This window comes from Piliocolobus tephrosceles, chromosome 4 (assembly GCF_002776525.5).
Source record: "Piliocolobus tephrosceles isolate RC106 chromosome 4, ASM277652v3, whole genome shotgun sequence".
Lineage (NCBI taxonomy): Eukaryota > Metazoa > Chordata > Mammalia > Primates > Cercopithecidae > Piliocolobus > Piliocolobus tephrosceles.
Genome location: NC_045437.1, coordinates 72,985,275 through 72,998,051, shown reverse-complemented (window position 1 = coordinate 72,998,051; position 12,777 = coordinate 72,985,275).

Genomic DNA, 12,777 nt, shown 5'->3' with positions numbered 1-12,777 from the left:
ACCCTGTTCATACACACATTTTCGGTCACTTAGGTTCAAAACCTCAATCATTTTGCATTCCTTCAGAATCATTCCTTAGCATCCAGTCAGTCCCTCAGCCTTGGTGATTTTTTCGTTCCTATGACTTTCCTTTGCTGATGTCTCTTCTTTCTTCTTGGCTCCCATCATCACCCACCATGACTCTGATTCAAGCTGTCACACCATCTTACACCTGGACTGTTGCAAGAGTGATTTCTGTGCTGTTTCTTTCCTTCTTGCAATTTAGTTTGCTTGCTTCCTCCTCGGAATTCCTCTATCAAATACCATACAGTGTTATTGTGAGAAAATAAATAAATAAATAGCTCATAGCAGTCTGAATTCCGTGAGATTTGCAAGCCCAGAGAGACATGAGTATGGGACTTCATGCCCCCTTCCATGCCTAGGGGCAATTGTTTAAAGTCATTTTAAAGGCTGGGCGTGGTGGTTCACGCCTATAATCTCAGCACTTTGGGCGGCCAAGGTGGGTGGATCACCTGAGGTCAGGAGTTCGATACCAGCCTGGCCAATATGACAAAGCCCCGTCTCTATTAAAAATACAAAAAATCATTTGGGCTTGGTGGTGGGTGCCTGTAATCCCAGCTACTCAGGAAGCTGACACGGGAGAATCGCTTGAACCCAGGAGCCGGAGGTCACAGTGAGCCGAGATCGCACCATTACACTTCAGCCTGGGCAAGAAGAGTGAAACTCCATCTCTTTATCAAAATAAATAAATAGTCATTTTATTCCTGACAGCTGCTTTACCCATTATCTTCATGTTCCTGAAAATTTGTGATACAAAGAACAATGTATAGCCAGTCAATAGCTTATGTTATTTTAATGTAATTCTTAGTAAACAACTTAGGAACTGCCTCTTCCTTTAAAAGCCTACCTGTAACTGCTGGTAATTGGGGTGTATATTCAGGGCAACTTGAGTCTATGCTTCTGGGTTGAAATCCTCAAGCTTAGCCCAAATAAACTCTCTGCTTCTATTAATTCTGCCTCAGCTTTTTCCTTTTTCTTTTTTGCAATCTCACTCTGTCACCTGTCACCCGTCACCCTGGCATGATCACGACTCCTGAAGGGTCTCACTCTGTCACCCTGGCATGATCACGGCTCACTGAAGCCTTGACTTCCCAGGCTCAGGTGATTCTCCTGCCTCAGTCTCCTGCGTAACTGGAACTACAGGTGCATGCCACCACACATGGCTATTTTTTTTTTTTTTTGTAGTTTTTTATAGAGACAGGGTTTCACCATGTTGCCCAGGCTGGTCTCAAACTCCTGGGCTCAAGTGATCCTCCTGCCTCAACCTCCCAAAGTGCTGGAATTACAGGCATGAGCCAGGCGCCTGGTCGGCTTCTTCCTTTTAGGTCAGCAAGTGGTTCTCTCCTTCTGTTAGCAGTGGCGAATTTGAATGGGATTGCAGCAACCTCAATTCTTGCGTCCTCAGAGGAAAGAATTCAACTGAGGGGCAAAAGGCAGAGGGAGAGATCAAGGCAAGTTTTAGAGCAGGAGTGAACATTTATTAAAAAGTTTTAGAGTAGGAACAGAAAGATGTAGAGTACACTTGGAAGAAGGGCAAGCAGACAACTTGAGAGATTTAAGTGCATGATTGGACCTTTGACTCGGGGTTTTATACATTGACGTGCTTTCAGAGGGTCGCATCCCTTCTTCCATGATTCTTCCCTTGGGGTTGGCTGTCCACATGCACAGTGGCCTGTCAGCATTTGGGAGGGACTGCAGGCACAGTGTGTTTACTGCAGTTGTGCACAGGCTCACTTGAAGCATTTTTCCTTCACCAGTTGAGTGTTCCTAAAAGAAGGTCACATACCAATTAAACTGCCATTTTGTCTTAGAATGCACATGCTTGCGCCCACTCACCCAACTCCTGAGATTTTATTGGGACGCTGCTGATCACCAGGTTCAGGATTTTTCTATCTCTGGGAGACTCCCTTGGCTGCAACCAATTATTATTTTAGAGAGACAGTGTAACAACTGCCTGACGGTCATCTGATAATCACCTGACATTCCCCGTGTGAGTGGGGGCCCTCTCCTGCCTGCTCGCCTCTGACTAACTGCCTCCTGTAACACTTTGAGTCTTTAGCAAATACTACCTTAGTTGCTATTTATGTTTCTATTGTTTCCTTGATTAAAAAAAAAAAAAGTCAGCATCTGGAGTTCCCAGATTTTGCTTTTATTACCCACAATAGCAGACAAAACAAGTAACCTCAAAGGGTCCAAAACAACAGTGAGGGAAGTTATAGCTATTGAAAGCCTGCTGATTTTCTGTTGGCCTAAAAGAAAGAAGCAGAGGCAAAATTAATATAGTTTATTTGGTCCAATAAATTTATTTGAGGACTGCAGCTTGGGACACACTTCCGAGTTGCCTTAGGGAGCGCTCCAAAGAACAAGAGAAGCTCAAGCTTTTTGTTGTTGTTGTTGTTGTTTTTTGAGATGGAGTCTTGCTCTGTCGCCCAGGCTGGAGTGCAGTGGCACCATCTTGGCTCACTGCAAGCTCCGCTTCCCAGGTTCACGCCATTCTCCTGCCTCAGCCTCCCGAGTAGCTGGGATTACAGGCGCCCACCACCACGCCAAGCTAATTTTTTTGTATTTTTAGTAGGGACGGCGTTTCACGGTGTTAGCCAGGATGGTCTCAATCTCCTGACCTCGTGATCTGCCCCCCTCAGCCTCCCAAAGTGCTGGGATTACAGGCATGAGCCACTGCGCCCGACCAAGAAGCTCAAGTTTTTAAAGAAAAAGATGAATCAGGAAAGGGGGTAATTATAAAAGTCGTTCTTTCAGAATTCTCATTGGTTTACAGAAGTAACATTGGTTAGTGATGGGCAATACATTGTAGAACTATGTGATGTGTGGCATTTTTTGTGGCTACTTGGCATCAGTTAGTCTGGAGCCCACAAAGCATATTTGGTTCAAGAGATAATTATGTAACTCAAGGAAGAGAGAGACATGAATGCTGTTACTTTTCTTTTTTTTTTTAGACACAGTTTTACTCTGTTGCCCAGGTTGGAGTACAGTGGTGTGAGCTTGGCTCACTGCAACCTCTGCCTCCTGCGTTCAAGTGACTCTCCTGCCTCGGCCTCCCGGGTATTACAGGCACTCACCACCACACCTGGCTAATTTTCATATTATTAGTAGAGATGGGATTTCTCTATGTTGGCCAAGTTGGTCTGGAGCTCCTGGCCTCAAGTGGTCTGCCTGCCTTGGCCTCCCAAAGTGCTGGGATTACAGACGTGAGCCACCGAGCCAGCCCTGTTATATTTTAAGTGCCTCTCTGGGCCTGATAATTTAACGGGGCGCACCTTCCTCAGGTTAAAAAGTTTTCTTTCTCACTTCCATGAGTAGAATTCTAAACTAGTATTTTCTTCCTAGAGACTCTGAGAGTCTAAAAATTGAGAAGTTTCATGGAGTTGGAATTTGAAGTTTATCCAGTATTCGGTAGGTGCTCAACAAAGATTTGACACTAAATAGAGAGATCTGTTTGGGTCTTGACAAGTGATGACATCAACAAAAAATATCTGCCTACTGCATATAGAGATTATCATTTGATCTCTGTAGTTTCTAAGCAGGGTTTAGTAAAAACAATTGGTTTGAGAAAGCTTTTCATTTTCCTAAGATGTCTGTATTTGAAGCATGTTGGCGTGTCAGAGTTTTTGTTTTACTGGGTCACATGTTAAGATATTTTTGTGAGAATTTAATATGAACAAAGACCACATATACAGCACAAGGGTGGTGGTGTTGAGATGTAAGACAGGAACCTTCCGCTGATCAGCCACAAGGCCCTTTGGGGGAGGGGAGGCACCGCAGTCACCAGAAAAACCCTGCTTCATGTTCTGTCATTTTAAACTCTTCATGTTTATTGTGAGATTTCACATAACCCTCAGCCCTTCTTCTCACACAAAGTTCTACATGTTGCCCAGCAGTGTTGCTTTAAGTTATTTTAAAACAAATTTAAACTGTTTTCACTTTGAGAGTGAATTCTACACTTTCTTGAAAGAACTGAAGACATTCTGGGAGGTAAAATTAAACAAAATAGAGCAGATTTAGTCATTTATCTTTTGCAAACTGTAATGCTAACTTGAAGTGCCCTTTAAAATGTGGTATATTAAGCTCTTCTGAACGTCTGGAGTTTATGTCTTCTCAGGAAACCTGTTAATTAATATAAACTTGAGGCCTAGAACAATGCTTCATTGAAACTGTATGAGGTATGTTTTAAAAACAGACAAAAAAAGCATTATGCTGGAAATGTTACAGAAAGGATTCATGCACCAGGTGAGAGTTCCATTTCAATAAGCGACATAATCTTTGATCAAAATTTTGAAAATCTGGTCCCAATCCATATGCAGTTCCTTTTCAGGATCACCAGAGATTTAGCTGGCATTCCCCATGGGCTGAGAAAACCCATGCTCCCTTTGATTTTCTTTCTAATTTTTACACTAACTTATTTGTAAACAAATGACAAATAATACTTTTAAATGTTACGTGGCTTTTATATTCTTTATTCTGTTTTGAGCATTATTCAAAAATTTTCTTATTCTGCTATTTAAGTCAGTGCTTCTCTGTGGTAATATAATTTTCAATAGAATTCAGCTAACACTGAATATCCACTCTGTTTCAAGGTCTTGGTCAGTTTTAGAGTAATTGGCCTCAAAAATTAGGTTTTGGATTTTTTTTTTTTTTTTTTTTGAGATGGAGTCTCGCTCTGTTGCCCAGGCTAGAGTGCAGTGGCACGATCTTGGCTCAATGCAACCTCTGCCTCCTGTGTTCAACGATTCTCCTGCCTTAGCCTCCCGAGTAGCTGGGATTATAGGTGTGCGCCACTATGCCCAGCTAATTTTTGTATTTTTAGTAGAGACGGGGTTTCACCATCTTGACCAGGCTGGTCTCGAACTCCTGACCTCGTGATCCACCTGCCTTGGCCTCCCAAAGTGCTGGGATTACAGGCGTGAGCCACTGCACCCAGCCAGGTTTTAGATTTTTAAATGAGATATACTGGCATGCTTGGCTATGTACAGTGGTTTATTCCCTAAATAAATATGAGTTTTCGATTGAATTCAGCTATGTATAGTGACAGCCTGGGCACTAATGCTACAAAGTTAGCGTTATGAAATCTAGAAGATTTCTCAGGAACAAAAGTGTTTCATGCTACCAAAAATTGCATATAGGGTAGTGGTGGTGGAGTGAGAGATAATGTATATGATTTTTCAAGAACTCTTCCAAAATGGTTCAGTGATTGCATAAACCTTTTCAATGCATGCTCCACCTATTTATTTATTTGTTTGTTTATTGAGGCAGAGTCTCGCTCTGTTACCCAGGCTGGAGAGCAGTGGTCCGATCTTGGCTCACTGCAACTTCTGCCTCCTGGGTTAAAATGAGACCAGCCTGGCCAACATAGCAACATCCCTGTGGCCATGTGCCACCATGCCCAGCTAAATTTTGTACTTTTAGTGGAAACAGGGTTTCACCATGTTGGCCAGGCTGGTCTTGAACTCCTGACCTCAGGTGATCTGCCTACCTTGGCCTCCCAAAATGCTGTGCTGGGATTACAGGCATGAGCCACCGCACCCGGTACTCTATATTTTGTTTTTTTTTTTTTTTTTTTTTTTTTTTTACTTGAGACTGAGTCTTGCTCTGTGGCCCAGGCTGGGGTGCAAAGGCACAATCTTGGCTCACTGAGTTGAGCCAAGATCTCTGATCTCTGCCTCCTGAGTTGAAGCAATTCTCCTGCCTTAGACTCCCGAGTAGCTGAGACTACAGGTGCACACCACCATGCCTGGCTAATTTTTTGTATTTTCAGCAGAGATGGGGATAACCTGACCTCAGATTATCCGCCTACCTTGGCCTCCCAAAATGTTGGGATTACAGGCGTGAGCCACTGTGCACAACCAACGCGTGGTACCTTGAAACCCACTGCCTCCCTTGAGCAAAATAACCCACAATAGGAACAATGGTTTTCTTTGTTTTTGCTGTCTTCTTATTCCTTGTTACAGATCTTGAGACAAAGCAATGAAAGGTTTTGTTCTGTATTTTTTTTTTTTAATTAGGTTTTGGAATTCCAGTTGTGTTTACTTCTCTTGCTTTAGTTGCTTAGTTCCTTTAAAAATCCCTAGGATCTAGTGGCCAAGGACCACAAAGGAAAGAGGTCACATTCCCCCTTTCTTCCTCCCTATAATCTTATACTGGGAGGCACTGATTCTTCTCCTATGATGCCTCTAACAGACTTCATTGATACCTCAGATGAAAGAGTCCTATTTTAGGAAAATTTTTTGAAAGTAAGAAAGAAAGAGGAAAAGGAAAGATGCAAGCTTGAGCTGGTATATAAAATGACAACTTTCAGGTAATTTTCATTTCTTCCCCAAAGAGTTCTCAGGTCTCCATGACTTGGAATGCTTCATAAATCATGTATTGTTCTGATTTTATAGCTCTTCAGTTTTATTCATGGCTCTATACCCAGTGCTTTGCATATAGTAGGCACACAGTGAATATTTGTCAAATCAATGAATGGTTAACTCCAATCTCAATTCTCTCCAAAATTAACTTATTGTTTTATCTTCTATCACTTGTCTCAAACTGAAATTGATTTCTTGCCTCTCTCAGGCTCTTTGATGCCAGCAAGGCCTGCTGGAAAGGAGAAGTTCAATAATTTCCCATATTTGGCTAATGACCAAACAGCACCTGGTTGCATCAGAGAGATAATTCTTGGTACCTGACCTATATATGAATTAATGAGCACCTACATTGCAGTATCTCCACCCGGAAAATAACAGAACAGCAGCATAGCAGAATGGTATAAACTATGAGCATGGAATCTGGAAAGAGAATCAACTCTGATGTCTCTGAGAAGGAAAAACACTGTGTAGCCTCTTGGAAAGTCACTCACAGGCTTTCAGTGCAAGCATGTTCATTCCAGAGAGCCAAAAAGTTCAACTTCTAGAAAGAGTCTCATGATTGTGGACAGGCTCCCATGGTGAGAATGAGTCCAGTTAGAGAAAAGCACTGTGGCAACAGCAGGTCATACTGAAGTGGCTCCAGCTCCAGAAACTCCGACAGGGGGCAAAAGTTATGTCAACATGTTCTAGTCGCTCCACTGTCTAGGGACCCGGGAGAAAGAGAGTGGTCAGGAAAAACACAAGCTGCATAAATAAAGGGAGAAGAATGACAGGTTATGCCTAAGAATAGAAAAAGAAATATTTCAAGGGTCATAGTGTCGTTGAGCTGAGTCTATGGTCAACAAAACATCATTGCGGGGCACAGCTGAATGCTGGCTTCTACTCACTCACCGAGAAGCAAGCTTTGACGGAATTCACTGTGCCATGTCATTTCACTATTCAGCAGCTTCTGAACATTTTTTTGGCAGGGAAGTGGGGAGGATGGAATCTTTCTCTGTCGCTGAGGCTAGAGTGCAGTGGCGCCATCTTGGTTCAGTGCAACCTCTGCCTCCCCGGTTCAAGCGACTGTCCTTCCTCAGCCTCTGGAGTAGCTGGGACTACAAGCGTGCACCACCACACCCAGCTGATTTTTGTATTTTTAGTAGAGACAGGGCTTCACCATGTTGACCAGGCTGGTCTTGAACTCCTGACCTCAGGTGATCCGCCCGCCTTGGCCTCCCAAAGTGCTGGGATTATAGGCATGAACAACCGCGCCCGGCCAGCTTCTGAATTATTTATTTTTTATTTTTTGAGACGGAGTCTGGCTCTGTGCCCAGGCTGGAGTGCAGTGGCCGAATCTCAGCTCACTGCAAGCTCCACCTTCCGGGTTTACGCCATTCTCCTGCCTCAGCCTCCGGAGTAGCTGGGACCACAGGCGCCCGCCACCTCGCCTGGCTAGTTTTTGGTATTTTTTTAGTAGAGACGGGGTTTCACCGTGTTAGCCAGGATGGTCTCGATCTCCTGACCTCGTGATCCGCCCACCTCGGCCTCCCAAAGTGCTGGGATTACAGGCTTGAGCCACCGCGCCCGGCGGCTTCTGAATTATTAATGCAAAGCTCTGAGAGGGGAGTGGTCAAAATGATTACCTGTTGAGAGAAGAGAAGCAGCCACGAGGGGGTTGGAGAGGATCATTCAGCTTTTTAGCATGGAAGCGGGAGAGCTAAGTGCTTACTTATGGAGAAAAGATGAGTTGGCAGCAGTGGTGAAATTGTGATTTAAAATGAGCATGTGCAAAAAGCAGCTCCAATACAACAAATGAAACTTGAGTGAAGCCTTGAAGGACTTGCTGTACCCTTTGCCCAGAGCCGATTCTGGACTGGCTGGGGGTTCAGTGTGCAGGCAGCTTTTTAGCCTTCCTACTGTTTGACTCTAATTCTCATGCATCCTGTATTTAAGCAGTCGCTGGACTTTTTCTGTTGTTCAGTTCTTCTACATATTGGACAATTTATTGGATACCTCCTTTATGTAGGGTACTATGCTAAGTGTTGAGTAGGATTAGAAAGAAAGATTAACCATGGAATGTGCCCTATAGCAGCTTATGGTTCCATTTTACTCTTGCTCTAATTTTTATACAAATCTGTAAATCCAAAAGGCCAGCTGCATCTACATAACCTAAGCAAAATAATAGGAGTGGGATGGAGAAAGTTATTCTATTCACCTAGGCAATATTGTGGTGAATATTCATAAAAACACTGTTTACATGTTTAGTTTCACACACAAAAAAAGTGATTCAAAATGAAATAGCTGAATGAAGAAGGTAATAGAAGGAAATTTGAGAAGAAAAAAGACTCATTTTTATAATATAAAGTATTACCTATCTTAATAAAAAAAATGTGTGGTGTTTTTACTGTTGAGCTTTGGTATAGCTATAATTCTCTAGTTAAGATATCAAGGTGGTATTCACAATAGAGAAATATGCCTTATTGTTCTAAAAGTTGTCTGTCCAGTCTTGCTGCTTTTAAATCTTGTAGAGAATCACTCCGTGAGTAAGTTCGAATACTTCCTTTTATGCTGAATAAATAAACTTGCTTCCAAGTCAGGATGAGCAGATAGCTCCAAACACTTACTGGCATTCAGCATGAGCGTCCTGGATGTGATCCTTCTAATCAGTTGGCTAGTACGTGCTGAACGTTTAAGGGGGGAAAAAAGTGTGCAAATTCATTATTTAGTTTTTGGTATAAGCAACATTCATTTATATATAATATTCTGCATCTTTTCATGTATATTATACACATACCTTGCTGTCACTTAGTAAAATAACCAAACTTTTTACCCAATTAAGTGTCTTGGGGGCATCTACAGTTCAGCTGGAGGGCATCAGGTCACCAGAGGTGGAATGGAGCTCAAAGAATTTTAATATCATCCACTTCACACTTTTGCCAGAGGGCATTCCTGAGTTCTGCCGAGGGCAGTGCTCTAGGCAGAAGGCTGTTAGAGATCCTCGGCCCAAAGGCTTAGGTCTATCCCACTAATTTTATGGGGAAGAAACTAAGGCATAAGATGGCAAGATGATGACTGCCGGGCTGCGCAGTGACTCACACCTGTAATCCCAGCAATTTGGGAGGCTGAGATGGGAGGATCACTTGAGATCAGCAGTTTGAGACCAGCCTGGCCAACATGGTGAAATCCTGTGTCTACTAAAAATACAAAAATTAGCCAGGCGTGGTGGCGGGTGCCTGTAATCCCAGCTACTCAGGAGGCTGAGACAGAGGGAATTGCTTGAACCCTGGGAAGTGGAGGTTGCAGTGAGCCAAGATTGCGCCACTGCACTCCAGTTGGGGCGACAAAGCGAGGTTCTATCTCAAAAACAACAACAACAACAACAACAAACAAACACAAAGGGAAGCCGAATGAGCAGACGCTTTTGGTTTTGTGCTTTTTTTCCCCACGACAGCAGTTTTTCTTAGTGAGCAAAAGAAGGGAATCACATAGGCTACGTACTTTTAAGGCAATTGTCTAAAATTAAAACATTACTGGCTCGGGGACCCACCTTGAACATTCCTGACTAATGATTCAGAGGCAAAGGTCTCTCCTAGAAAGTTAAGTGCTGCCTCTCCAAAGAAACTTTCCTAGGGAAGCTTTGCATTTCCTTTTTTTGATCTGGAAGATCAAAAAGAGAAAAGAATGAATTAGCCAGGCATGGTGGCTCACGCCTGTAATCCCAGCACTTTGGGAGGCCAAGGTGAGTGGATCACCTGAGGTCAGGAGTTCAAGACCAGCCTGGCCAATATGGTGAAAGCCCACTCTACTAAAAATACATAATTAGCCGGCCGTGGTGGCACACACCTGTAGTCCCAGCTACTTGGGAGGCTGAGACAGGGAAGTCTCTTAAACCCGGGAGGTAGAGGCTGCAGTGAGCTGAGATTCCAGCCTGGGCAAGACAGGGCAAGACTCCATCTCAAAAAAAAAAAAAAAAAAAGAATGAATTAAATTGTTTTCAGGGTCTGAGGTGTAAAGAGGTTGACAATATTGTACTTGGCTCTTGCCTTGAAAGAGTTTGATTGATTTTTAAGGAGAGCCTCCTGCTGGTTAGATAGTTTTGTTATGCATTAGAGCTGGAAAGAGTGGTGGTTCAGCTGCTCCTGAAAGCAGATATGGCCTTGGGCAGAATCCTCCTTCACTATTCCCTAGAAGCCAAATGGAGCCCACAGATAATTTCCTTTAGCTTGTACTGTTCAGGCCCACACAGTGTTTCAAAATAATTAAGTTAGTTGCCAACGTCTAAAAAAGAGAAATTGGTTTCCACCTTCTCTTAAAAAACAAAACAAAACAAAAATCTGGCAAGTGGGGCCCACAATTTCATGCAACAGGAATGGGCTGAGAGTGGTCAGTGATTGCCTCCTTAAATGGGACACAAACCTCAGTTCAGTCAAAGCCCCAGGACCTGCTGCTTAGGGTTGTGAGCCCTGCCTGTCTCTGCCTTGCTTTTCCTACCCAAAGCCTGTGGAGCACTAGTGCCTCGGGGTTTCCTAACTCACTTCTGCTATTAGACTTACCTCTGCAGAGTCTGGCTCTATCTCTCGAAGCCCTGATTTCTTCTAGGTGGCATCCAACAAACTGGACAGTCTTATAGGTTCGTTAAGCCAGAGCTGGAATCTTATACCCTCAGTTGGCACTTGTTCATTTTCACAGGGGTTTTCTGGACCTACTGGAAAGCGTATGGTAGTGCAAATTTTAGACCAGGAGACAGACCTGGTGGAGAGAGATTTTGGTACAGCTGAATCTGCCTGTTGTATCAGCTTGGTAGATGTGCTAGCCCTTTTGAGAGTGGGGTGAGCCAGAGATTTGAGCCTGTAATTAGGTGGTAGGGTGGTGGAGCATTTACACCCCTCATCAGAGCTATTCCAGAAAAAGAGAAAGATCTCCCCACCTCCATATCCACCTCCAGTGGTTTCCCTCAAGGAACCTCCCTCAGGGCCTGGAGTTCCACAGGCCTCTTTCTGGGGCCAGGCCAGCCGTGACTGAGACTGGAGCACACGAAGAAGTGCATCACAGCCACCTGATGCCAATGGGGCACCAGGTCTTCTGGCAAAGTGCCAGGCATTGCTTAGGGAAAGATGTGGCTCCTCCTTCGCCTTGCAGGTAGAGCTCCAAGGTCAAACAATCCTGGAGGGCAGCCAAGGCCAGGATGTTGGCATGAGATCCTGCAGCCCAGAAAGGGAGAAAACCTGTTTACTTATAATTCTGCCTGCGCCATTCGCCTTCCCCATAACTGGCCCTATGTTCATTCTGCACTGTGATCATTAGTCTGACAGCTGATTCCATCCCTACAGCTTTTCCTTTTCCTTCTCCAAACTTACAGAGCTGTCTAGCTTTAGAAAGTGCTTAACAAGACTTGTGTTTAAACAAGAACCCTGAGAACCTTAAGGAACAATAGGCAGAGGTCAACAACCTTCCTCAGAGTCTCCTAGTTTTTCTTCACAGCCCAGAAGATACAGTCTGAATTTAGAAAAATCTGATTATGATCCAGGGACTACAAGAGAAAGAAAAGAGAGAGAGAACAGAATTTGGAAATAAGTCCATAAAGCTTGTGCGTCCTTGGCAAACATTTCTTATTTCCCTCGGTTTGCAGGAACCTGAGACTCAAGGAACTGAATTTCAAGTCACACCAAATATTATCACCCTCTACACACATGGATTCACAGTCCAGATTTAGATCCTGGGGGAAAAGATGATAGGAAAACGTTAATTAAATTAACATTTAATGCTTAAAATCAAATGGTTGATTTGCTTAAGTGTAAACTTTTTTTTTTTTTTTTTTTTTTTGAGACAGTGTCTCACCCTCTAACCCAGGCTGGAGTGCAGTGTCGCGATGTCGGCTCACTGCAAACTGCAACCTCCATCTCCTGGGCTCAAGTGATTCTCCCGCCTCAGCCTCTTAAGTCGCTGTGATTGCAGACATGAGCAACCACACTCAGCTAATTTTTGTATTTCTTGCAGAGACTGGGTTTCCCGGGCTGGTCTTGAACTCCAGAGGTCAAGCGATCCACCTGCCTCGGCCTTCCAAAGTGATAGGATTACAGGTGTGAGTCACTGTGCCTGGCCAAATGTAAAAAATTTGATTCTACAGGGAAATTATTCAGTATCAAAAATGATTTTCGGCCGGGCGTGGTGGCTCAAGCCTGTAATCCCAGCACTTTGGGAGGCCGACACGGGCGGATCACGAGGTCAGGAGATCAAGACCATCCTGGCTAACACAGTGAAACCCCGTCTCTACTAAAAAATACAAAAAAAAAAAAATTAGCCGGGCGATTTGGCGGGCGCCTGTAGTCCCAGCTACTCGGGAGGCTGAGGCAGGAGAATGGCGTAAACCCGT